This window comes from Pleurodeles waltl, chromosome 12 (genome assembly GCF_031143425.1).
Source record: "Pleurodeles waltl isolate 20211129_DDA chromosome 12, aPleWal1.hap1.20221129, whole genome shotgun sequence".
Classification (NCBI taxonomy): domain Eukaryota; kingdom Metazoa; phylum Chordata; class Amphibia; order Caudata; family Salamandridae; genus Pleurodeles; species Pleurodeles waltl.
Genome location: NC_090451.1, coordinates 83,860,434 through 83,886,379, shown reverse-complemented (window position 1 = coordinate 83,886,379; position 25,946 = coordinate 83,860,434). Strand labels below are relative to the sequence as shown.

The 25,946-nt window shown below is 45.3% G+C and overlaps 1 protein-coding gene across 1 annotated transcript in view; it reads left to right on the top strand.

The window, feature by feature from the left end:
• Positions 1-1,431: 1,431 nt before the first annotated feature.
• ZAP70 (zeta chain of T cell receptor associated protein kinase 70) overlaps positions 1,432-25,946 on the top strand; it is a 101,489-nt gene continuing 76,974 nt past the window's right edge. Inside the window, exon 1 of the mRNA XM_069217326.1 lies at positions 1,432-1,665. The gene's annotated coding sequence lies outside the window, so the exon portion shown is untranslated. The remainder of the gene's footprint in view (positions 1,666-25,946) is intronic.

Below are 25,946 nucleotides of genomic sequence, written 5' to 3'. Positions count from 1 at the left end.
TTTCTGACTTTATGGGCTCATTTATATTTCTAATTGCACCTAAGAGTGAGCAAAATTGGCGTAATTTGCATTTGTGTAATTATGTGAAATTTCGGGGAAATTCTGCAAAATTACCTATAGTTATCTAAATTGCAAAACCGGCATTTTACACTATATTATACCATGAAATGCGTCCTCGCCCCCATTTTGGACATGAGGACGCATTTCACTGAAAAAAGGGCTAAAAATAGGCCTGGGCAGAGTAAACGGAGTCCGGCTTTGCGGAATTCTGCGGAGTTGAAGAAAAAACTCAGTGGAATTCCGCGAAGCCAGAGTTCCATGCCCTGCGGAGTCCCACTGAATGCGCCCATCTCGGACATGCAAAGTAGTGTCCGGCCTTGTCAACCAGGTCCAACCCTGCTTAGTACTTCTGAGATGGGCACATTCAGAAGGGCTGTAGGCAGTGAAGGCTGCTGTTTCAGGCTTCTTGTGTACCGACCTACCCTGTCTGCGTTGCACACAGGGCAGGTCGGTGCCCAAGAGGCCTGAAATGGCAGCTTTCTTTTGCTGCCTACGGCCTGGCGTGAATTCAGGCCAGGACTGTAGGCAGCGAAAGCTGTCAGGCCTGTTGTGCACCGGCCTGCCCCGTGGCACTGCACGGGGGACAGGGCGGTGCCAAGAGGCCGGAAACAGAAGCTTTCACTGCCTATGCCCCCAGCCTGAAATTAGGCATGGGCCATAGGCAGCGAAAGCTGCAGTTTTAGTCCTTTTCTGTGCAGCAGTGTGCACAAACAACAGCAAAAAAAAAGAGACGTGGACTTACCTGGGTCTTCTCGGAGGGTCCTCCTCTCCAACAGCTGCCTCCCTCTGGTGCACGCTGCAGCCCAGTTATCGGCTGCACAGCGCAGACTGCGCGCTTGCGCTAGCGTGCACTGGGTGAGCTCCACTCTGCTGGCGGAGTTTTCTGGACAACTCAGAGCATGGAGTTCCAAAAACTCTGTTAGCTCCGCCAGCGTAGCAGAGCTCCCCGCACACCCCTACAAAAAACACAAGTGCCACAAAAAACAGCACAAGTTCTGCACATTTGAGGCATTTCACCGCCTATGCTCTAAATTTGTGGCACAAACAGCACGTAACTGTGGGACAAAGCAGGATTTTCACATAACAAGAGTAAACAAAGTGATATTTCCACAGGTTACGCCGGCGTAATGGAAATTTCACCCAGGCCTGCAGCGGCACCTTCACTGAAATTACAACCTGTTTCAACCCCTCTGTTGGGGCTGTGGTGTGAAAGACCACTGGTTTTATGCATGCATAGCCTTTTTCATTGCCTTATTGAGATCTTCACGACACGTTAACGGGCGGACGTGTATCTCAAACGTCGCGCTCCGCCCCCGCCTCCCCGAGAGACGCAGGTTCGCCTCCACCCCACAAGCCGTGCAGCGAGGAAATAGGTCGCAGCGCTCTGAAGGGAAGTGAAGCTCACTCGAAAAAACCGGCTACAGGCCGCTGACTCGCACCAGCTCCCTTAGGATTAAAAAAGACACACATTTTGTTGTCGTTTCTGGTGGAGACATCAGGAGAGAGCCCCTCGTCTAGTTAAAGAGTCCCCATCACACCTGTGTGCCGAGGTAGGCTTCAATCTCCTGTCTGCACTCACCTTGGAGAAAGGCCGGTCTTACAAAGGTACGATTTTTGACTTTTTCATACAGAATGTGGTAGCCAGTGAGATATGTTTGACTTTTTAGGAGTTTTTTGAAGTAAAGAGAAGCAAGGCAGGTTGAGTTGGTACCATTTTTATATCCCTTCTAATAGAGAAACTAAGTCGACATATTATTTCTGCATTTTTCACATTTCAGTTCTGGTACTGAAACTCAAGTTTCACTATTCCCTATTTAGTGCACGGACGAAACTGCGAAAACAAAATTTGCATCCTTTTTTCCATGTACATAATATTTTACAATATGTATTCTGATTTCTCACTTACAAAGGAAAGGCTCCAACACTTTGACTGCTTTACTGTAGAGGGGAGGCAATTCTTTCTTATATGTATGTCCACGTGTGTATTTATTGGAAGTTTTATAGCGCCAAACTACATGCAATGCTAAGAGGAGCTGGACGTAGTCGCTGAGAGGCACTGGTGTCATGCAAAGTGATTGGACCCGCTGCAGAATGTGATGAGGTACTCCTGAGTCACCCGTATCTCACAGATATTCATTGGCCTTGGGCTAAATTGGGGGCCCCTTGAAGAGGGCGTGAGCATCCGAAAGTTGTCCCCCCCCAACGTGGCTGTACCTGACATCAAGTATTTCCCTGGGAGGCTGAAGGGGTGGGGGTCTGATGTTGTTACTGGGGGCTGGTTTGGATACAGTGCTGCAATATCGGCCCCTAATACCAAAATAAGCAGGCCTGGCCATCATAATCAGTTACTTCTCATTCTTGCTGCAGTATATCCAGCAGTTTTCAGGCAATAATAAAAGTGTTAAGATTGATATCTCTGTTGGTTAATCTTCCTGATGGAAAGAGATCAGAGTTTTGTCTATTGGCAGTTATAACTCCTCTAAAATAGTGCAGGGGTTAATATGCCTGCTGCAAACAACGTGTACCACGCAGATCACAGAACTGTATTTTATGTGCATAGCTCAGTGGGTTACTGCTTTTGTCACAGAGATCCTTTTGTTACATGCAGTTATTGCATAAGATGCAATTCTAAAATAGCACATTGAGCCATATACCACCATTAAAGAGCTGCAGGCAAACCTCAAGGCACAGGTTCAAAGTTTATGATTTCCTTAGAATTTCATTATCATAATATTGCTAAAATGGGTTTGGGTAAAAATGCATTCTTATTAGTAAATCCAACCCCACCACTGTATTATATTCTGAATCCTGAGATTATGCTTCTCCAGGCCAAGCCCTCTCTAAAAAAGGCCCCCCGGTCTGGTGCATGTGAATCCTACACCTTGTATTCCCGTTTGTCTTATGTCACATTTCCTATTCATTGATTTACACACGTATGATTCATTGTCTCTGTGTGTGTGTATGATGTAAAGTGCTCCAATACCTTACACTTGCATGGGAGGCGCTGTAAAACAAAGTAAACCCGTGAGAGAGGGGCTATTGAGTGACGAGGGGTCCTTTTGGTGGGTGATTGTGAGGGAATCATTCAAGGGCCCTCAACAAAGATTGCCTCCAATTTGGAATCAGGCAGAGCGGCAATCCAATTTGGTCCACGGTAGCAACTGGTCCTGACGAAAGATCTAGGTGGGAAACTGCCATTGAGGACTGCCTCTGTATATGCTCTTGGAATCGCCATGGTCTGAAACAAATGGTAACGGACGCGGAGGCATTGAAGTTCTTACAGAAATTTGATAGCACTGGAAGGTTATAATTTAATATGCATTTAAAGCTTATACAATTGACCATATAATGAAAAATGTGTTGTAGACTGCACCATTTTTGCCATTTTTTCTAAAAATTTCCAAGGTGGGAGAACCCCAACATACCCCCACTCCTCCCCTACCCCCCCCCACTCGCCTGCTATCCACTTACAGGGGCTGTCCTGACAAACTCTGCCAGGGCTGCTTTGGGTTCCCAGTCCGGCCCTGCTGCCTGGACTCTCATTAGACCCCTTCTGAGCAGAGAACAAGTAAGTGAAGTAAAGCAAAATGATTGAGGAGGTGGGAGGTTTATTATGAATCAGCTGAGGAACAAGGGGACCCAAGAGAGACTTCTCTTAAGGGTTTGAATGAAATAAACAACTTTAGATGCAGAAGAGCTATGTATAAAACCTGCTCCTCTCTTCAAGAGGACATTGTCTTGAGCAATGAAAGTCTAGCGTGAGGGGCACCATAGACTGCTATCCCAGGCACCTTTTTATGGGTGAGTGCAAAGCACTCCGTCCATTCGGTAATCTCTCTTTGGGCTTCAAACCACGCCCATGTCACGTCAGTCACTTTCATTGGTTCGTGGGCTTGCCTTTTAAAATCTGCTTGCTTTCATTTGTGAAAGGCATGCATACGTCATGCCTTTTCCGGTGCTTAGCCCACCTACACAGCACCGGTAAACTACTAAAAACATACGAGGCTCGATGTTTTCAGCCTGGGGTCCGGACTACTTTATCTGTTTATTTTCCACGCAGCGCGATCGCGCTGCATTTTACATAGCGCGATCGCGCTGCGTGTTTTTTTGCTTTACAACGCTAATAACTCTAACTCGAACAAATGCGAGACCCGTTGCATTGAAAAGGTTTGTTTGTACAGTGTGGGCCAGATAATATGTGTACCTAGCGTTTCCTCAGATGTAGATCGATCCAACCTACCCCTCAATTATGTGCAACCAGGGGAGCAGCTGGTACCCATGGTTTGCTGTTGGGTACCCCGCGCACTAGCCCCCGCCACCACCTTTACCAGGTCTTGTTAAGGCTGCTTTAGGAGCAGAAAACAAACAGGTCTGGAAAAAACCTTTTAAAGGTCTGTAATTTTCACTCTTAGGCTTCCCCATAGCCAATCAACAGCAAAGGGGATGATGCTGAGGCATTAGCGGTGTAGGTTAGAGTTCACGGTCTCTAGGCCTTATGTTTTCCAAAAAAACATAATAAAATGCATACCCATGTACATACATGCAGGTGTCGGTCACCCTCTGTTTCCCATCGGTCTGTTCAAGTCTTGTTTACAGTTTGCTTCCTGCCTCTCCAGCATCTAGGCGGGGCAATCACTGAGTTCACCTCATCTATTGGCTGCATTGAACTGTTAGTGACAACATATTTCCTGACTACACCTGCCTGAAAAAAGACTGCACTTCAGGGCCTCAGCTTGTGTGCTTGTGAGGCCTTTATTTATTTATTTTTTATGTTTTTGACAATTGTTTTGGAATATTGCATCGGTTTGCCAATAAATAAATAAGTAGGCAAACAGCATTGTAAGCTTGCTAAGGTCAGACCCATTGATTTAGCTAATGTTGGTTTTTAGCTGTGCTTTCATCTAGTTGAATTTCTGATTTTTGCTTGCAGAGAAGGATCAGATGGATCTAGAAGGTGCTCCCAGAACAGAACACATTCTTCAGGCTGCCTTAAATGGGTGTGAGCAAGCACCATGTCACCAGGGAACCATGTTTCCAAATGTATTCTGGGAACTGCAGTCCTGGGTGTATTCCACTGAAACAAATTGTACATATGCACGTGGCAACAATATGTAAGAGAAATTACCAGGGATGGAAAAATGGCACCCGCACTGATCACATGGAGGGAGTGAACGCCAGCAGCCCGAGAGTTAGGATTTAAGCATCGAAGCTGTCAAACCCTCCTTGTTGTTGTGGGAAGCCAGACAAGTGCCCAGTTGAGGGTGTTGATGGACGATCAAACTGTTGTCCATGGGATGAACCACCAACCCTCGTCACATCAGACCATTGTCACACCAGGCCAAACAGCGGTGCTGTATTGGAGTGGTTTTTGCAGGTGTTGGGCACTGGCTTGCATTTTTGTGAACTGGTACATATTTTTAATTATCAGACTTTAATCCTTTAGCTTAAATTGAGAAAACAAGAGGCCGAGAAAAATAGGACAACAGTGACAAATGGAGAAATCAGGGATGAATAAGAACCTGCAAGAGTGAGATAGAGACCGGAAGTGGAAGAAAGATGCATGAAGTGGGGTCAGGAGTCGGCTTTCCTTGTATTCCAAGCCTCAGCATTAGTCTGCGCCCCGGCAGGGTCCCAGGAACGCTGGGCCTTCGCCCACATTTTAATTACTTACTTTCTGTTGATTACAAATGATCTCTGCGAAAGAACATGTGGGGCCTGATTTATAGTTGCGCGTAGAGAGGTACTACGTTGTGACGGAGTAGCCTAACTGCCAAACTGATGTTCCGCCCACCTCATTTTGGGCAGTCCTTCAATATGTCGAGGGCGGAGACTACTTCATCTCCCCGGCTGACGTACACCTCCAGCGGCCTGACAGAGTAAGCGGTGGTCATTTCTCCACCCGCCCTATTTGGAGTGGGCAGACAAATGGGCACTTTTTACCATCTGTCTCCCCCAGGTAAAACCTTTAAAATGACCCCCACACCAAAGGGGAAAACTTCCACCGAGAGGAGGGTCATGTTTTTTTTTTTTTTTTTAAAGAAAAATTTGTTTTTTCTTTTTGAAGATAAGAAAACGTCAAAAGTTTGCAGCACAGCTCCCTCATGTTGACATGGCCGCCCATTAAACTTTCAATGCACTTACAGGAACCCTTGTGGCAGCAGTTCCTATGAATGTAAGAGATGTCCACTGGGCCAGCGGACATTGCCAACTTTGATGGACGGCTGCTTCCTTATGGAGACGGATCGGTATGTACTGCATCACCCTGATGGAGTATATACCTGCCCCCCAAACTCTGAATCAGGAACCTTATTTCTTAGAGGCCAGTACTTTACCTGCACCGGATCTGAACAATGTAAGGTTCCCAAGTAGGTCAAACTACGAAAGCTTGTTTGTGCGCTTCGCAGGTATGACATTTCGCTGCTCATCTACACAATATTATGTTTTGTTCTAAGTACCTACCTTGCTTCTGGCCTGCTCACAGTAAATCTCTCCCCAGCTCCTAACTTGATTGTCTGGCAACCAACTGGCTTTAGTGTGCTTTGTCTGGAAATAAATATGCTCTCTTGAGACCAATTCACAAAAGCGTCTACGGTTTTACGTGTAATTCACAGCCACAAAATGTTGCAGCTGCGGTTTGAATCCTTAGTTTTGGATTCACAGAAGCTGGGTTTGTAGAATTGTATGACACCAGGTTCCACTTACCTCTTCGTTTTTGGATCCTGCAGAAAATCTTTTGTCTGGCATCTCTGTTATTCTAGAGTCTGTTCAGTGGAAGGTAGAGTGAATGCGAGAGGCAGAAACCTGCATTTGCCAAGCGAGCAGCCAGGAACGTGACCGGGGTATTTCTCTGACTGTTTGATGCAAGCCAAGCAGGTCGTTCTCATTTATAGACACCATTTCTAGGAGAGGAAAATTCAATTCACTGAACTAAAGGGGACACAACTGTGGTGTAAACTTAGGCAGGCGGCTCGGGCCATGTAATTTTAGGGTGTATGTAGTAATCTGCCTGACACTGAAATAGACAGACAGCTAGAGAGATAGGTAAACTAATAGCTAAACTGAAAGCTAGATCGGTAGCTAGACCAAGGGATGGATGCATAGATAGATAGATAGATAGATAGATAGATAGATAGATAGATAGATAGATAGATAGATAGGTGATGGGAAGGGCGGACAGATAGACAGATCATTGGATTCCATAGGGAGGCCTTTGTGAGGGATCTGTGGTCACTCCTCCAAATATCTCGAGCCAACGTACAACCCCCCGAAGGTCGTAAAAATGATTGAATGATAAAAATGGTTGAAGCAATTTTGCTTGGGTTTCCCATGGCCTGCAGCCCTTGCACACTGCACATTCATATCATGAGATATTCCCCACTGCGCCCATCCTAGGCTTTCTACCTTAGAGACCGTCAAGCAGGAGGGGGTCTGGGTTCAAGGGCTAGTGAGAAAAGTGTCTTTAATTAGACCCAGAAACACTGCCCTCGTGTCTTTTCCTTCCTCGCCTGTACCAGGCAATCCTCGAAGGCTGTGCAGAGCACCACACGCCCATAAATCACCTGCTACTGTGCATGCCTTGCTCTGAATTGCCACATTTTTGGACCAGGGGCGCAGGTAAATAACGGCGCGGCCTCCCCGCCTGGATGGCCAGCCCATGACATGCAGTCTGAGTCAGTATTCGGAGACAGGCCCTCTTTTCCTTGGACGAGGAGCCCGCCCTGTGGGCCTGCTGAAAATGGCTGCCATGTATTTCACTCGCTCATTAGAAAAACACATTGCACTGACTCGCGCCAAATCCGCAGCAAATCGCTGCAGGCTAAAATAACAGCCCAGCTATGAGTCTGCGGCCAGCAGCCATGTCCATGGGCCCAGCACGTTTATCATCTGCGCGCTGAGCGCAAACCATACCGCGTCACCACAGGCTCGACCCCCAATAGTGTTTCTAGAAGTAGGTGCCACTTGCTCCAGGCTTCTTCCTGCTTTACTCGTGACTTACTCCTGATTTAGAGTTTACAGTGTGACAGGCGGTCAGCCCAACAGAACAGTGGGGGCAATTGCCTCTAAGCCCACCGACGCCCACTTTGTCGGTGGGGATCAGTTTGTTCAAAATGTTCTATTAGCGCGACGGAAACATCTCTCGGAAAAACCGAGATGTGGGCCAACTCATATTTATAGAGGGCAAACGTCGAATAAAGGCCCTGTAGTGCACGTGGAGGAGTGAGAAATATGTTCAGGAGGGTCAAAGATTGACCTACACCCAGGCATAGTGAATACTCCTTAGAAGCAACTCAGCGGTGATTGAGATGCCATCCATAGACATGTCCTATTGGAAGGGCTCGAGATCTAAGGTCGCAGTCCCGGGAGGAGGCCTCCAGCAAAGAATCAAGACAAATGAGACAAACAAAACGTGCCAAGTCACAAACCAAGGAAGTTATGAAGCTATGCCCTAATATTTTTACAAGTCAACAGTCACTCCTGTAGAGTCCATCACAGAGCGATGGACTTGAGAAACAAGACTGACCACAGGTGGTAGGTCTGTGGAGTCTATGTGACAGTACAGGTTGGAGTTGGAGGGAGGACACAATACGAGGAAAACCCCTTTTTTAACCCCTCGCACATATGCATGAAATGGCCCAGCTTATCAGATGCCCTGGTCGCTCAAGAATATTGAGCAGTTTAAGAGGGCCAACAAGAATTCGGTCCCACTCAGGAAGTAGAAGTGGATCAATTCTCGAGTTTTTATCTAGAGGATGAAGATTGGTTACAGGGCATGGGACTCTCTTGGGAATCAATTAAAATAATTTCTGTTCCCCTAGGATTCAAACCATTTTGAATTTGGCATCAGGACGATCTCTCTGTAACCCTAATTATGATATTATATGTGGTATTTATCGCACATGATAATGAAACCACGGGATATGTTATTTCTCAGATGTCATAAATACCACCTACTACCAGTTGTTTGGAAATAACATGCAGATTTTGGTGTGTAATGTACATCTTACAACAAATAACATATGTTTTTTCCCCCGCTAAATTTCAGGAGGTTTGACCGGTCGAAATTTAACTTAATTCAGTTATTTAATGATAATTATCGGATGCGTTAAATACCTAACAACTCGGAATTCCAACCCACAAGGGTTTACTCGCAGGTTGGAATTAACTGCCCAACTCATAATCATGGCCTTAGAGGTAGTTGTTGACCTTCTTGAAATGGGGTCAGCGGTTGAAGAATCTGGCAAACATGATGACTTAAAAATCAGTGAAGTGACCGCTGCTGGGCCGGAAAAGATCATTATCAAAGTGTCTTCAAGGAAACCACAATTATCACATTTTCGAAATTTTAGAGTCCACAAGACATAACTGAAAGCCACAATTAATACTTTTGCCCTCATTCCTTAAGTACTGTGTTTTAATCATTAGCTGTATGTTGATAATTCGGAATTACTTTTTGGGTGCTTAGGTGTAAAGATGCTATCCGCATTACATAAATAAGCAATGCAATAGTTTATTTTTAGTGAGAGTTTTACAAAGCAAATGACTGCTTCATTCAGCACAGATTGGTTTATTAAACCAAATAATTTTTTCTTTAAAAATATTTTAATAACACAGACTATACAATGAACATCAATAAGTACTATTCTTTAGGAAGAATTACGTACTGATAAAATGGAGAAACCAACAAAAATAAAAATCAGTACTAAGCGTCAAAATAAAGGGCATAATTATGAGTTTGGCGGACAGGAACACCTGTCTGCCAAACTCCAGACAGTGTGCCCGCCACTGTAGTTGGAACCTCTCCGCCAGACCTATTATGAGTTTCCCACTGGGCTGACTGGCAGAAACCAAAGTTTCTGCTCGTCAGCCCAGCAGGAAAGTGGTGGTAGCATTGTCGCTGGCTCGTAATCAAGCCTTCGGCAATGCTGCCACCCGCGGGGTGCACCAGCACCCTTGCATTGCGAGGGTGCTGGGCAAGGGGACCCCTGCACTGATCATGCCAAGTGCATGGGCCCCCCTGTGGCCCCCTACAACTGTTCTCCGCCAGCCTTTTCATGGCAGTAAAACCACCATGAAAAGGCTGGTGGAAAACTAGGTTGTAATCAGCAGGGTGGTACTGCATGCAGTGCCGCCAAGGCTGATTGTGACCAGCACCCGCCATCAATCCGTCGGGATCTCTTATCCCGGGGGAGACGGCGATACCCTGGCTGTCCGACTGCCAGGATCGTAATGTGGCAGTCAGACTGCCACAGCAGCAGCATTCTTAACCGCCACCGCGAGTCTGGCGGTCGAGTGACCGCCAGACTCGTAATCAGGCCCAAAGTGTTTTCCGCTGATAACCACTCAAATAACCCAGAAAAGTTCAGTTAGTGAACACCCCTAACTGCGCTCATAGGACAGTTTAGTGACAGGCAACATCCTGTGAAGTAAGAGAGGAGACTCCATGATGATCTGGGTTCTAGAGTGATTTATTAACAATATGCCAGAGGCACTGGGTGATATCTGAGACCCAATGCTATCAACAGAAATCACAGATCTCGGGTCTGATGTATCAAATGACCCTTGAAAGGACTGTAATCAACAAATAAAATGTCCATTTTTTTTAACTGTGACCCTCACTGACCACTCCCACCATCTTTTGGGTGTCAATCTGCAATCATTGGTTTATGGCCGCAGTTGAGTCTGCAAGACATTGTCGCAATGTACTTCATATCGAAATAAGGTGAAGGCTCCTTACATGCTCCTCCTTCCGAATTTCACTGAGTTGCAAAATGCAACCTGCAGGTTGGAACCACTTTCAGACTTACAATGTTCATTTGGTAAATTGATTCCACTTTTCCAAATCAAAGGCTAAGCCATGACAACACCAATCAATACACCAATTCCACTAAGAGTGTTGGGTTTTGTAAGGACCATGTTGACGTCCATACAACACAAACCTGCATATTTATAGTGGAAGGTAATTCCAACTGTGCCAAGTTCAAAACTTTGCCTTTGAAGTTGGCAAACTTCTCACTCCAACTAGTGTGAAAAGTTTTCCAAGTTATCCATCTTCACTTAGCTTTGCCAGTTGGAGAAGTGTAATACAAAAACGTTAGTGTAAGAGAAGTATTGCACAAAGGTCTTTTTGTGGAAAAATGGTATCCCTAGATATGTATTCCGGTTGAGTTATTTTCCAACTGTTTTTCCCTAGTTTGTGTTTAGGATGTGGCCCTAGAGGCCCTAATGTAACCTCTCTCACGCTGGGTCTGGCGCTGACCTTCACATTAGCACACATTTCTTCTAGTGTTTTGAGCAAGGGTATATAGGAAAAAAACTCATCCACATCCATCATCAAATCATTGTCATCATAAGTACTTAGGGCCTGATTAAGAGCTGAGGGATTGTATATTGCCTCTGGTAAATAACGATACCACAGGGTATGTTATTTATCGGGTGCGATAAATAACACCCATTATGAGTTTATGGGGAATAAGATTTGGATAATTATATTTTACGCACCGAAATCCGTATGATACAGTAAATACCATATGCTTTTCCACTGTTAAATTTCGGCAGGTGTGACTTGCTGAAATGTAACAAAAGTTGGGTTATTTTACACATCTGATAGTTATCAGATGAGTTAAATAAAACCAAAGTCGTAATTCCATCCATTGCATAAACATGAGTATACCCACGGGACAGAATTTTACGAGGCACTCATAATTAGGCCCTTAGTGACATCAGTTGTTTATCAAGGTACAGGAAACAGTGTTTATAAGTTTTATGCAGGACGCTCAACAACTAACAGTCAGCAGTCTGGCTCTTCCTGACTCTGGTCCTGTTCTTCCTCCATATAGGCCTGGTTCCATTCCTGTTCTTTTGGGTCCCTAAAGTCCCACTCCTCCTGATTCTGGCCTCCTAGTGCTGGTTCACATGGTCCGAGACCTACTCCTGGTCCTCCAGGTCCTAGTTCTCCTATTTCGTCTGGTCTTGGTCCGCTTCCTAGTTCACCTGAGTCTCCTTGATGTAGCCCCTCTTCTCCTGGCTGTCCTGGTCCAAAATGTCATGGTAACCAGGTCTTGGACTTCGGGGCCTGGTCCTTTGATCTTCCTAGGTATGACTCTCCTAGACTCGGTCTTGCTGGCTGTAGTCCTTCTTACTTGTATCCTCTTGTTCCTCCAGGCCCCAGCTACGCTTGACCTCCTCGTCCAAGATCTTCTAGCTCACCCCCAGTCCTTCTGGCTGTCCTGGTTCAGGCTTGCTAGTGAATGTTGTCGTTCTGCCTGGGAGTCAGGGAGAACAGAAAAAGACCCCCTAGTCCACCTTCTCTGCCGATGCTGAGCTCTGGTAGGACTCACCCACTTAAAATACTGGGGTTAAGGCACCTGCAGTAGAGATCTACGGGTGTCCAGGTAGCATTCTGTTATAATAGTAGTAAGATACTGAGGTTGAATATTGTCCTTGCAGGAAAATATATGTGCTATCTTCGGTCAAGTGATTGAAACCTCACGAAATAGCATTAATGAACCTGCCTCTGGTCATAGCATGGGATGTGTTGGCCAAGCTGATTTGAGGGTTCACACAACATATCTCAGTGGGATTCTGTTTGTCCTGCAAATAGCATCTTGTTGCAGCATGTCATTCTTCTAACCTGCGTAAAAAAAACGAACGATTAATGATGTAGCTGCTTGAAGCAGCTGTAACATGTACTGCATACCTTTAAAAACTCGCAAGCCTTAGTTCAAATCTCAATCTTCTCTTGTTCTAAGCATGAGGAAATGGCTTCCATTGGGTAGCACTCAGCAATTATTAAGTTGCAAAAATGCAGATGATATTGTGTGTTATGTAACTTATTGTGCGTTTACATTCTCACAGAACGTTCATAGACTACATATCTTACATACATCCTGGGCGTGAGAGCCTCTGATAATACTTTTTAGATATCCATTTATCTCTCGGGAACCTTGGAATCGACAGGCTTAGAGTTTATAAGTTTGTCCTGATCTGCGAGGAGTTAGGCTCCAAGGCCCATATTTATACTTTTTCAGCACAACATTTGCGCTGCTTTTTAACGCAAAAGAGGCGTAAACTTACAAAATGCAATTTTATTTTGTAAGTTTGCGCCGCTTTTGCGTCAAAAAACGACGCAAATGCGGCGCAAAAAAAGTATAAATATGGGCCCAAGTGTGCACAGCATGGACCCCAAGTGCTCTCTCACCGAGGAGTCAAACCACAAAAAACACGAATTGATTGTCTTAGGTGTTTGCATTTGCATCTTCCTGCTACGTGGAAGTACAGAGGGAATAAGTGCTGGTGCTACTGCTGCTTTGTTGTCAGTACCATCTATGAGGATACAGATGGATACTTTTCTGGGGACAGTCTGTATTCCAGAGCTGGCTTCCGGATCCAGCTGAGTCCGACTCTATTGCATCACCGACAGGCGGAAACCAAGAAATGCAAAAAAGGAGATACAAGGGTACACGTGTTAGAAATGGGGTTTCCCGTTGGCCAGGGAATGCACCTCAACCGGGCAGAAACCACCACTCTATTCAGGACGACTAAGTTACAAACTAAAGATAACCCCCTAGTAGATTGGCACAGAGCAGTCAGGCTTATCCTCAGAGGTTTTGTGTAAAGCGTCTGCGTAACGCACTCACACCAGTGACGCAATAAATGCAACACAAAAGAGACTCCACACAAGGTTATATAAAAAAATAGATTCACATATCTACTTATATATCATTGAGCCACACAATATGAATCACAAATACTGTGTAGACACATATATATTACTGGGCCAAAACAATATAATTCACAATTACTGTGCAGACACACATATCATTGGGTCAAAGTAATACAATATACAACTACTGTGCAGATACATTACCTATAGTTAGGACCATGTTCCCATACAAAAAGCGTTTTTTTTTGGCTTGCCTATATCTTTGGCACCGCTTGAAGACTATTCACAAAATGTTCCAGTTTGTTCAGTGGTTCTTGTTGATCACAGAGAGTTTCAGGGTGATCCATCAAGCGGGGGCTGAGAAAAAGGAGGGGTCAAAAAAGTTGTGCTTCCCTTGTTAATTCCCATAGGACATTTAGACACGACTACAGCCCAAACCACTGGACGGAATTACACCATATGTGGCAGAAATCTAGCTTTCGGTAAGCGGATTACACTTTTTTGCTTTTTTTGGTGTAAATCTGTCCAGTAGTTTTTGAAATGTGAAAGGGAGAATACATTTGTATGTCTAGGGACGCGGATTCCTCACGATGTATTTGTGAATAATGACAAGCTTGTGCAGGGAAATGCACAGCCCTGATTGGCTGCCAACACTTCAAACCATGCTCATGCTCTAAGGTAACAATAACACACGCCCTCACCATCCACTGCTAATTACCCCACAAATTATAGCACTCATGACATCTTTGATAACTTCACTGATAATATCAATGTAATATTTGCAGTAAAAAGTTTTATGAAAAAACTGTGCATGGCGGGGGCGTGAGTTATAGTTACCTTAGGGCACAAATTATAGTTACTTGAGATAACTCTAAATATAACAGGTGAACTTCTATTGTTTTGCACATTTAAAATGTGAGCCTAACTATAACAACCCTGTAACCTTCAGTTTTTTAAGTGAATATCTATGTTTTTTTAATGCTATTTCCTAACTATAACGTCCCTGCAACCTTTGTTTTCTTCAGTGAATGTATATATCAATAGACCAAAATAATATAATGCACAACTACTGTGCAGACACCTATATATATATATAATTGGGCCAAAATGGTATAAAACACAAATACTGTGCGGATTCGGTTAGTACTGAGACATTACTCGTTATCTTGGATAAATGCAGGGTAAACAAAAGCACCTACCCTTACTGTAGTGCTCTAAGACAAATATGTATAGAGAAAAGACATGTGGGTCACTAGTTGTCCTTCTAAGTACATCGATCACCACATTGTACATGAGTCATCTCTGTTGCAATAACACATAAATCACCATAATTATTACCATGAAAGTGTAATGCTCATGGGCTCTTACTATATATTATACGGTTAAGTCAACATGGCAAAATAGAGCCCAAAGCACCTGGGTGCCTTTTGTAGCTGCCAAGTATTTTTAGTAGTGTGCCCTGGTATCACAAGTCAACTAGAAGACACAGAGACCTCAGGTGACTGAACATCCCCTCATCCACCTGGAATGCACCACAAGAGGCTGAGGCACGAACTACCTACGCCCCTTTTATAGATTATACGGTAGATTTCCTGCTTGTCTCTAGGTCCTCTCCAGAGGTCTAACCCATAGCGGAAGGCCACCAGGAATGGAGTCACGGTCTCCCCCGGCCCCACTTATTCATGGTATTCAGCAGGGGCATGGGAGAAGCTCCATAGTGGGGTCGGTGCAGCGTCTGGCAGTGAGAATTGTGAGGGTGCTCCCCTCACGGAGATTATGGTAGGCTCTATGATGGAGGGAGCCCAAGGTTCCTTCTAGCAGCTGCCTTCCCCTGCCAGACTTCATGCAATGACTGGTGCAGCACACATGGACAGGGGCCGTGCGCTCCGCTTCCGAGTGCAAGCTCCAGCGATGTTGGTGCTTTAGGCAGGCAGGGTGGGGAGAGATCTCATAATTCACTGCAGCCGTGGGCTGCCTTCTGCGGTCTCTCTTGGCAGTGCGGCTCCCTCTGGGGCAATGTGTGGCCTTCCTCTTTCGACCCTTGAGGACACTAGAGTGCTCTTCATGCACTAACACCTCAAAAAGAAAACACTCTTCACGTGCTACCAGTATACCAAAGAAAATGCAGGCAAATCCAGTGCTCACCATGGGCAATAGGTGTACTCCCGCAATGCAGGCCAATAAAGCGCTCTCCGATGGCTAGTTTTCATTTGGGAGATCTGTCAGTCTCAGCCCCATGTCAATCCTGCGGGTGCAGGGGCTCTAAGGGAGCAGTTAGTAGCCCATGGAGAACATTTGCGTTTGGGGGCAAAGCAGGCAGGCCAGCATATCAGGGCAAGTTCTCGAAAATGGCGGTTACTCCAGGTAGCCCAACAGAACCTAGGGAGTCCAGAATCAGGGACCAGCTGGCAGCGGGGCAACAGGCAGAAAGGCAATCCAGGTGAGTCCTTTGTGCCACGCAGCAGACAGAAGGCGGCAGGCAGCAGGGCAACAAAAGAAATGCAGCCCAAATGAGTCCCTTGTGCAGTCCAGCAGTGCTTCTGACAGAGATTCAGTCCCAGTTCCAAAAGTTCTCTGCAAATCAAGGGACGAGAGCCCCTGTACTTATACTCCAGGTGCCCAGCTTCTAAAAGGTGAGAGACGTTTCCAGCCAGATCTGACGAGTTCCATGAATTTCCTTTCTCCCCTACTCTGGTTCCAGACATCAGTAGGGAATAAATGAGCCCATTGTGTGAGAGCAGGACACAGCCAATTCAAGTGTAGAATGCCCTCTGCCTCTCTCAGCCCAAGAAGACCATCAGTATGTAGATTAATGCAGATGTAACACTGTCACACCTAACCCTTCCTGATTGATGGCAGTCTGGAGAGTATACACAAAGTGTAGCTGTCATTCTGCCCCAGACGTGGATTGGAGTCAGGCTGCAAAGCACCAGAGTTATAAGCACAGGGTAATGCCCACTTTCTAAAAGTGACATTTCCAAAATAGTAATGTAAAATCCACCTACACCAGTAATCACGATTTCTCACTTCCATTCCAAACATACCAAACATGCCCACACTACTCCTTACAGATGAGAAATAACCACTTAGACATATATGAGGGAATTCCCAAAGCAAACCTGTGAGAGGAGCAGCTTTCACAGTAGTAAAAAACGAAATAAGCTGTTTGTCACTACTAGGACATGTTCCACATAAAAATATATGTCCTACCTGTTACATACACAGTACCCTGCTCATAGGGCTGCCTAGGGCCTACCTTAGGGGTGACTTAGGGGTAATAAAAATTGAGTTTAGGCCTTGGCAAGTAGTTTGAATTGGCAAGTCAATGTGGCAGTAAACTGCGCACACAAGCACAGCAGTGACAGGCCTGAGACAAGTTTGAAAGGCTACTTCTGTGGGTGGTGCAATCTGCACTGCAGGCCCACTAGTAGCATTTAATTTAAAGGTCCTGGGTGTATGGTACACCACTTTAAAAAGTCCAGAGTCCTAAAGCCAACAAAAAATGGGTCAGAAAAATAGGAGAAAGGCAAAAAGCTTGGGGATAGCCCTGCAAAGAGGGCCGTTTCCAACACAAGGCCTTCACATTTATTCACCAAGACCATGAAACAACAGTTCACCACCAGCCAGGCTCACCCCTTCACTTCTTTAGTTCAGAAAAGAGATGAATAACTGGTCTTTAATGAGCATCTCATCATTCTTCGTTAAGAAGTGTAGGTTCCTTCAAGAACCAGGGATCCACCAGAATAAGAGGCTCTACACAAGGTATATATGTCACCAGCAAGCACTTAACTTGATGAGCCATCTTGCTTGCTGGTCTGTGACTCTACTCTGGCACCGTGGTCCATGAAGTTTGCTCTTTATGGTCTACAAACTCCAATAGAGGGAGTTACCTAGTAGATGTCTGTTTCTCTTCTGGGAGTCCTTCAAAAACCTCCAACATCGGCTCTTGTGAGGATGACCGTACTTGGAAAAGCATAGGAATTTGGCATTCCTGTCACTGTGGAGCATGTCCTTGGGAAGATAAGGCTTTAGAAAAGGGCTGACTCTTTGCTACCCTGGAACCCTACAGGTTATTCATGCTTTCTCCATAGGATGTAGGGACGTAGGAGGTAGAAATTATATCTAGAGAGCCAATTGGCTTCTTTGTTCTTGAAATAATCCATGCACAAACAAACCATGCACCCTGCTACCCTTCACAGCATCTGCTGCTTAATATTCTGTAGCACAATTTACAAAGATACATTTTCCTGTGTAGATTTACTCATGTAAATCTACTGCTGCATCAAAGTGCAAATTTATACTTTATGCTATTCAGTGTTTCCCAGTGCAGATTTCTACCTATGTGTAAATTGTCATGCCCCCACCCCCTTGTGACACTCTAAACAACAGGATTTACAAGTGTAAAGTTGCTAGCAGTATGTTTTCACATGTAGTTGTAGAGCTCCACCATTGTGACACACACCTCCCTATAGGACAGCATTGGGAAACATATTAACGTTTCTTATTCTTTAAAAATTATAAAACAATATTTATTATGAAATATAAATGCAAAATATTATTTAATATTTATTTCAAATTTAAATAACGTTACCGCACATTATCTCATTAACTTAAATATGTATTTATTAATTACACTATTAAAATATATTTATTGAATTTAAAATTAACATTTTGTAAAGAATAATTTAAAAAAACAAATCCCCACCTACAGTAATATATTTTTAATATGCATAGAATTTTGTTAAAAGTTATGTGTAGATTTAATTTAATTTTTTTTTTTAAAAAATTAACATTAATTTAAAGATCATTTTAAATTACATTTATTATTTTTTAATAAGATCATTATTTATATATATCTACATATACATATGTATGTACTATTAAATAATATCTGTTTATATCTATTTATTTATGTATATAGCTATCGTTTTATTCAGTCACTCTAGGTCCTCAATACTTCCCCATTGATCGTTACTTTTCTTACTTACTATTTATTCTACCTAGGCCTTCAGTGCTTCCCCAGTGAGCCTTACTTTTCCCTAAACCCCTCCCATTTTGTATTAAGTAGTCCTCATTTTCCAGCCTCTCACTTTTGTTCCTCCAGCATTTGCCGCGAAAATGTAGGCTTACGAGTGTGGAGAGCTCCGCACAGAGAAGACAGGAGAAGTGGCGGGTAGGTCTGTGCCTGCAGATGAGTGAATAACATTTGTAGTATGTGAATAGTACCACTGTGGCTCTACGCACATACTACCAAGATGCAGTTTGTGAATAGGACCTCGTATTGATATTTCATCAGGGTGGCTTTCAGCGCCTTCCACACACATGGGCCGCCATGCCCAAGAAGAATCTTATGGGTGAAACCCAAAGTGCATCTTATGACTCTGCCACCAATTGTAACTGATGCCAACCTTACAAGGGTACTACCTCCTGGCTCTAACCTTACAGCCAACCCAGGGTGAGCTCATGAAGGCATAGCCTTGACCATAGTAGAGATGGTTCACAAACTGCTTGACACAAAACAGAAAATATGAAAGCAGATGGTGGTATGATGGATTTTCCATCACTGTTACTAATCACTTTCGGCTAGGGTGCTCTGCAGCCCACACAATAATCCATGACCGCAGTGTTCAGGGGAAGTCCCTATTAGAAACGGTGGTTCCCAGTCAGCAGCCAGTGTGGTAACAGTGTAAAAGGAACAAAGAAGAAGAACAGGGAACCTCCCACTATCTCAGAACTGTATCAGAAGGTAAGGAAGGGTGCACAAATAGATAGAATAACAATGTTGAACGTATTTGTCAAGGAAAGGGCGACATAAAGCCAGGGATCTCAATTCACCAATATGTCAGGGGGCGCTGAAGTGAAATCATACACCCTTTGATCTTAATGACATCACAGGAAATGACATAAATTAATCTCTGGGATTGAATCTTACAAGGAAGAGATGTTACACGACCTTAAACCGGATACCAACAAAAAACTTGACATTACTGAAGTTACATAATAACTACATGATTAACATAGCAACACAAAATAGACAAATCTACTTTAGATATCACCTATGTTAGGTGTTGACACGGTATGCCAGGGAATATTACTCATTTCTCTTTGTAGTATATGAAAAACTATGTGTTCCTCTCAAGGGGATACAGTGACACAATACACAAAACTCCACTGGGAACCTAAATTATTTATGCCACAAACTTTCAATATTTAATAATTCCCTTGTGTACACCGCAAATGAGAAGTGTATTGATAAATCATAGCCTACAGGAAAAGAAATATATCAAACAAAGATTTATGGTCATTTTCCAGGCACTGACGTTTAGGTGAACAGAGAGCTCAGGGTTTTAGTCAAACACATCTTTTTCCCAAAAATGAAACTCCAACAACTTGTTTAAAAATGTGTTTTTGTAGTTTGTTTTTTATATTTTATCAAGCGAGTGCGCAATGCACTTCCACATGTATTTATTTTGTTTTCAGTTCGAATTTGTCCCATTGAAAGCTGCAGAAACTAAACAGTTCCCATTAAGACACTGCTTACCTTCTCTTCTTGCAGTAGATGTTGGTGATCTTTAGAAGTGGCAGGGCACAGTATTTGCCTAAATACGTAGCAAGCGGGTGAAACTATTTTAAATAGTCAGGAAAGCTTCATAAAAAGTAGGTGCACCTTCTTAGGTGTCGGTTTCTATGATAAACATTGGCTAAGTGATAGGGCTGCTATCACTTCTTAGATATTCAGCTGGTTTGTGTCCATTGATCGTGAATTGAGGAGTATACAAAAGAGGAAATTCGAGAGATATTTTGGAGCATACACTGGGTGCAGTAGGAGGTTCAGGTAGAAGAGAGGAAGGATGTGGGGTGATTTTCTGACGCTGTAATCTCAGTGGAGTTAGAGCAAGAGCCTAGAAGGTTAGTAAGAGGCAGCAAATTCAAAAATGTAGCACAAATGAGAATCCCGTCTCAAAATAGAAGTCCTGATCTTTGGGAAAAACCTCTCCATTTGGGCTCACAGGTGGTGGCTGACAGAAATCGGACCAACACCCACACCAACAGACCATGCACTCAACCTGGGCATCATCCTTAACAGTTGACCATGGAACAACAAGTCAATGCAGTGTCCAGCTCCTGGTTCCACATGCTTTGCATGCTCTGCAAAATCTTCAGATGGATCCCAACCAACACCAGGAAGATTGTCACTTAGGCACTCATCACAAGTCGCCTTGACTAAAGCAATGCCCTATACTCCGGAATCTCCAATCAGTTACTCAGAAGACTCTAGACCATACAAAACACTGCAGCCAGACTCATCCTGGACTCTCCAAAAGAACCCACATCACCCAGAGACCTCAGAGACCTTCACTGGCTCCCCTTCTAGAAGAGATGCCAATTCAAGATTCTTGCACTCGTAAGCAAAACCCTCCAGATCAAGGACCATCCTACATCAACCACCAATTGAATTTCCACCTGCTCGCACAATGCCTGCGCTCTTTCTCTCTTATTTTAGCACACACTCCCCACCCATTGTAGCCTCAGCTGCAGCTGCTCCTTTTCCTACATTGCCACCAAGTCCTGGAACAACCTCTTCCTTTGCCTCCAAACAGCACCCTCACTGATTGAATTCAGAAAACAACTCAAGACCGGGCTCTTCGACTGAGACTCTGCAGTCCCAGTGCCCAGAGACTCCTAGGGGTGAGAGTGTTGTGCTTTACAAATGCCTTGATTGATTGATTGATTGCATATATTACTCCTGCTAACATATCAAGGGTTTGTATCTGCTAAATATGCACAGACCACGGCTGCAGTTTTGCCACAGACCTCGAAGTTTGGTCCTGTAGATTATGTGATCAAATGACGCATGTGCAGGGTAGTTTGGGTCTGCAGGTCATATTTATCACGCATAGAATGACTGCAGAAAATGCAAAAATAAGGTACTCAGTTCTGCTGTAAGCTCACAACCTGTACGAGTCAAAATTCTGGTCCATGCAACCAAGTTGTTTAGGAACCTCATGCCTGAGGGTCTGGGTTGGATTTCCAGCATTGTGTGTGTGTACCAAGGAGGTGGCTCTCCAGTTTATGTCCAACAAGTCATGGTATGAGTTCTTCACCTCACACCTTATGTGGAGCTCAGGCACTAGTGCGTGACAATGCCACTTCAGTTGGTATCCATAGGACAGGAGTCTAATTGTGCAGCATATGCACAAGTAACCATGTGGAGATCTGCAGGTCAAATACGCAGTCACAGCTGGTGACTCGGCAAAGTGGTGGGGCAAAGCAAAACAAAAGTAAAAAAAATATATGCATATAAAAAAATTCAAAGTACCTAGTCACCGTGCTGATGCTGCCGCGTCGCTGCCGCCACACTCCAGGCACAGGCTCCCAGCCTGCCCTGCACCAATAATGATGCTGCTCAGAGCAGCGTTATGATTGGCTGGAGCACCCTGCCTGTGTGCTCCAACGCAGACTGGGAGCCTTGGCCAACTCTCTCCAACTCGGCTACACAGTGACAGGTTGGAGAGAGACCTTGTGTGCATGTATGTTTGGCTGGCCCAAGAAAGCCGGCCAAACATACATGCGCACTGAGGGGAGTGCTCTGTGCACTCCCCTCACTGCTCGTCTCCCCCAAGGCCGTGTTTCTTTAGAAATAAAATGACAATAAACAGCGTTAATTGTCATTTTGTTTCCAAAGGTTTGCAGCTCCTGCTGCTGCTGGTGGGGGAGGGGGGCAACGCTCCTCCGCCCTAACGGAGGAGCTGCCCCTGCAAATACAGGTCATGGGTTTGGTTGTCATACACATGCAACGATCAGGGTGCAGGCTGTGCAACTCATCTCTGATAAGACAGAGGTTATGACTGTTGGTGACCCTGCCACCTTGTAGACCCAAGAATAGTGGCTAAAGTTCCTTGAGCATGATCCCTAGCCCTGGGGCCTCAGCTCGAAAACTGAGGTTTATTTTTGATGACAAGTTAACCTACTCAGCCCAAATTGCTCAACTTACTTCTGTTTCTTTTGTTTTTTCATCTAAAGCTTTTGAGTAAGGTGTTGCTTCCTTTTCTGTTCAATACTAGTTTTACGGTTATTTGCGCGGTAGTCGGCTGTTGCCTCGACCCTTGTTTGAGCTCACTGTTAATTTGACCAACATACAAGTCCTACTACTATCAGGAGCTAGTTCGGGAACACAGCACTATGGAGACTGACACGCACTCACATAGCTTATTGGGAGAGTATAGGAAGATTTGCTTACCGTGGTCATCCTTTGAGACACCTAAAACGAGAGCCATCACCGCCATTGCTGACATGCATTGGGTGGACGCCCGCAAGAGCTGAACTCCGAGCACCCAAAAGGGGTAACACATGACTGGGTTAACATACACACATGTACTAGGCTGGAAAATTGGAAGATTTGCCTTCCCCCTATGGAAAGTCAGACCATAAGAGGGCTCTCTTGAATCAACCACTCCTCGTACCCCAAACTCAGAGGCCCTCTATTGAGTAAATCCACAATTGCAGCACCTGCAGTCGTCTGCAAGAGATCCCAAATCCACAAGAGCAAGGGCAAGATGGGAGGCCTGACATAAAAACACACGTTTCATAAAGTGAGTGAATCGTGTCCAATCATTGCAAATATATCTGCTTTTTTTGTTGATTTAGCTGTTACTTCACTTCACAGTAGCTTAAAAACCTGACTTCGAGTGCATGTTTTTTATAAACGTAAGTGTGGTGCTGAGGTCATCTGTTTCCTTCCACCTTCTCCACCCAACCACTCACCACCTCTCTCAGCCCTTGTTATTACACCACCATGGAAAAGTTGCTTGCGGCCAGCAAACAACCTACAACCCACACAGAGATCAAAGAGCCGGAGACAGGAAGCAAAGTGCTACCGTCAAGGAAATGGCTGTTTCATGGGCAGGTGAGATTTAGATTTCCATTGGTTTGATCAGATAGCTTTATTTTGTAGTTTCAGGGGTGTTTTTAGGTAACTCCTTGGAGAATAGCTATTGCTTGTTTTTTTCCGTTTGAAAGATTTGCCCTTAATGAGAAGATTGTTCCTGTCGCAGGCATGGTATCTTTTAAGTTTCTGAAACATAATTGAAACTTCTTTACTAGGCCAAGTGGCCACATGTCAGGTGAGACACAACAAACCTCTGTTATGTCTTCGACGCAGGAAGTCCCAAAGGTTGTGCTCTCACTGCAGCCTCCATTCACACAAGCATGCATGCACATGCGCACACTTGGCGTCCAGGCAGGCCAAAACATCATGGATGGGAATGCTTGAAGTAATCTGAACTCTGGGTGCCTCCCATGCCTCTGATTTCTAGCTTCTCTGTGCATTTGTTGAAATGGACCAAAAATGTGCACCTCAGTCTTGGCCCTGCTCCAGGAGGAGCACACCAACCCAAACCTCTAGCTCATGTCTCTCTTGGCAAGGACACCAGCATCCCAAGGCCTGTGCACCTGGGCCACATCAGAGAAGGGCCACAAGCTAGTAGTGGCAAAGGTTGAAATAATTAGGACCTTCGCACCCTAGGCGAGAGTCAGATCAAAATGTCTGTGTGGCTTGCCGAGACTAGTCCCAGCTGTTTTGCCAGCTGCAGTTTCGTGCTGGAGTTCCGCTTTGTATATCCCAACAACAGGTGAAGCCTTTGATGCCCAGACAGGTAAGCGCTCTGTGATAAAAAGCTAAGACTGACTGAAGGTGCCATACGGTTCTTGGTGGTATTCAGTTTCATGTGGATGATATATGGTTGTGCTGGGTCCAGGACTCCGGCCAGGAATCGCTCTATGTTTCTTCTGGAGGAGAGATGTAACCTCACATCTTTAGGACCGCTGCCTCGGAAACACTTCACCCATGCGCCCCGCTCCGTGGGCCACGGGGACCGCTCGCCAGTTTTGTTTTTTTCTTCTTTTTCTTCTCTCTCTCTCTGACTCCCCACTCCATCTCTCTCTCTCTCTCTCTCTCTCTCTCTCTCTCTCTCTTCCTCTGACTCCCCACACCCTCTCTCTCTCTCCTCTGACTCCCCACACCCTCTCTCTCTCTCCTCGGACTCCCCACACCCTCTCTCTCTCTCTCTCCTCTGACTCCCCACACCCTCTCTCTCTCTCCTCGGACTCCTCACACCCTCTCTCTCTCTCTCTCTCTCTCTCTCCCTCTGACTACCCACACCCCCCTCTCTCTCTCTCTCTCTCCTCTGACTCCCCACACCCTCTCTCTCTCTCTCTCCCTCTGACTCCCCACACCCTCTCTCTCTCTCTCTCTCTCTCTCTCTCTCTCTCTTCCTCTGACTCCCCACACCCTCTCTCTCTCTCCTCGGACTCCCCACACCCTCTCTCTCTCTCTCCCTCTGACTCCCCACACCCTCTCTCTCTCTCTCTCTCTCTTCCTCTGACTCCCCACACCCTCTCTCTCTCTCCTCGGACTCCCCACACCCTCTCTCTCTCTCTCCCTCTGACTCCCCACACCCTCTCTCTCTCTCTCTCTTCCTCTGACTCCCCACACCCTCTCTCTCTCTCCTCGGACTCCCCACACCCTCTCTCTCTCTCTCTCCCTCTGACTACCCACACCCCCCTCTCTCTCTCTCTCTCTCTCTCTCTCTCTCCTCTGACTCCCCATACCCTCTCTCTCTCTCTCTGACTCCCCACACCCTACTGCACAGAACAGGCAGCACATACACACATACAGGCTGCAGCCCAAACTTCCATAAGAAGAAAGGGCGACTAGTGCATGTTCAGCAGTGGTGTATTCGTACTGGCGCATGCGCGCACACACACACGTGACAGATACAGCAGTAATGCCGCTTTCTTTCACCCTCTCAAATGCCAGCACATGCAGCAGGGGGTGCAAGCTTCTGTCTCACACAGACACCCGCGCGCGCACACATGACAGACACAGCAGTAATGCCGCTTTCCTTCACCCTCCCAAATACCAGCACATGCAGTAGTGGGTGCAAGCTTCTGTCTCACACAGACACACACACGTGACAGATACAGCACTAATACCGGTCTCCTTCGTCCTCTTAAACACACATACAGCCACAGAAGCCAAAGACCTGCACATGCAGCAGTGGGTGCAAGCTTCTGTCTCACACAGACACACACATGTGAGTGCACACATACACACACACGTGACACACAGCACTAATACCGGTCTCCTTCGCCCTCTTAAAAACACATACAGCCACAGAAGCCAAAGACCTGCACATGCAGCAGTGGGTGCAAGCTTCTGTCT